The following is a 2,185-nucleotide window of genomic DNA, read 5'->3' as shown; positions in this document are numbered from 1 at the left end:
AACTGATGAGGATCTTCCAATGGAAGTCCATGGAACTTTCAATTCTGTTGCATTAGAGAAACTAATTGAGGCTTAAGCTCAAAGTTGTTTGCTCCAATGGCAGGGATAGAGATGCTTCTCCCATAGAAGTCGGGAGTAGGTGCAGTAAAGTCACCCAGCACCTTCCTTGCATTGTTGGAATTGTTGTTGTTTTCGGCTGCCATGAGTTCTTCTTCTTTGAAGAGTTCTGTTAGGTCCTCTACAGAGATTTGTGCCTTAGCTTCTCTTAGTTTTCGCTTCAAGGTCCTTTCAGGTTCAGGATCAGCCTCAACAAGAATGCTTTTGTCTTTGCTCCTGCTCATATGAAAGAGAAGAAAACAAGAAAATGTGGAATCCTCTATGTCACAGTATAGAGATTCCTTGAGGTGTCAGAGGAAAAGAAAATTAGAAGGTAGAAGTAGAAAATTCGAACTTTATCAAAGAAGATGGAGTTCGAATTTTGCATCAAGGAATAGTGTTAGTCCATAAATAGAAGGATGTGAGAAGAAGGGAAGCAATTTTCGAAAATTAAGTAAAAGATTTTGAAAACATTTTGACAAACCTTAATTGATTTTCGAAAACCAAGGGTGGAAAAGAAATCAAGTGATTTTTGAAAAAGATTTTGAAATTAGAAATAAAAAAGATTTTATTGAAGGCTATTTTGAAAAAGATGTGGTTAAGAAGATATGATTAGTTTTAAAAAAAAGATGTGATTGAGAAGATATGATTTGAAAAACATTTTAAAAAGATTTGATTTTGAAAATTGATAACTTGGCTATCAAGAAAAGATATGAAAAATTAATGACTTGGCTATCAAGAAAAGATATGATTCAAACATTAAACCTTTCTCAACAGAAAAGGCAACATACTTGAAATGTTGAATCAAATCATTAATTGATAGCAAGTATCTTTGAAAATAGAAAGAAATTGATTTTGAAAACATATGATTGAAAAGATATGATTTGAAAAAGATTTGATTTTGAAAAATTTTGAAAACCTGAAAAAAAAATGAATTAAAAACAGAATCTTCCCTCTTGTGCCATCCTGGCGTTAAACGCCCAGAATGGTGCACATTCTGGCGTTTAACGCCCAAAAATCTACCCTTTTGGGCGTTAAACGCCCAGCCAGGTACCCTGGCTGGCGTTTAAACGCCAGTCTGTCTTCCTTACTGGGCGTTTTGAACGCCCAGCTTTTTCTGTACAATTCCTCTGCAGTATGTTTTGAATCTTCAATTCTCTGTATTATTGACTTGAGAAGACACAAATTAAAAATATTTTTGGATTTTTTTTATAAAGAGGAATAATCAAAATGCAACTAAAATCAAATGACAATGCATGCAAGACACCAAACTTAGCAGTTTGTATACTACTGACACTAATGCATATGAGACACATAAACACTCAAGTCAAGAGAATTCAAAGATCAGAGTAAGAAATCATCAAGAATTACTTGAAGATCCTTAAGACACATGAATGAATGCATGCAATTGACACCAAACTTAAAATGATACTCTAGACTCAAACAAGAAATATTTTTGGATTTTATGATTTTGTAAAATTTTTTTGTGCTTTTTCAAAAATAAAGTGGAAAAAGGTATCAAAATTCTTAATGAGAATTCCAGGAATCATGCAATGTTTAGTCTAAGACTCCGGTCCAGGAATTAGACATGGCTTCACAGCCAGCCAAGCTTTCAAAGAAAGCTTCGGTCCAAAACACTAGACATGGCCAATGGCCAGCCAAGCCTTAGCAGATCACTGCTCCAATAGCAAGATTGATAGAAATCAACAAGCTCTTGTGATGATAAGTTGAAACCTCGGTCCAATGAAATTATACATGGCTTCACAGCCAGCCAGACTTCAACAGATCATCATGAAACTCTAGAATTCATTCTTAAGATCTCTAAAAAAAATTACCTAATCTAAGCAACAAGATGAACCGTCAGTTGTCCATACTCAAACAATCCCCGGCAACGGCGCCAAAAACTTGGTAGCACGAAATTGTGATCACTACAACTCAAATAATCCATAAACTCGGTGTTCAACACCATGGCATAATCACAACTTCGCACAACTAACCAGCAAGTGTACTGGGTCGTCCAAGTAATAAACCTTACGCGAGTAAGGGTCGATCTCACAAAGATTGTTGGTATGAAGCAAGCTATGGTCAC

Source organism: Arachis duranensis, chromosome 4, assembly GCF_000817695.3.
Source record: "Arachis duranensis cultivar V14167 chromosome 4, aradu.V14167.gnm2.J7QH, whole genome shotgun sequence".
Classification (NCBI taxonomy): domain Eukaryota; kingdom Viridiplantae; phylum Streptophyta; class Magnoliopsida; order Fabales; family Fabaceae; genus Arachis; species Arachis duranensis.
Note: the sequence above shows the minus strand (reverse complement) of the source record.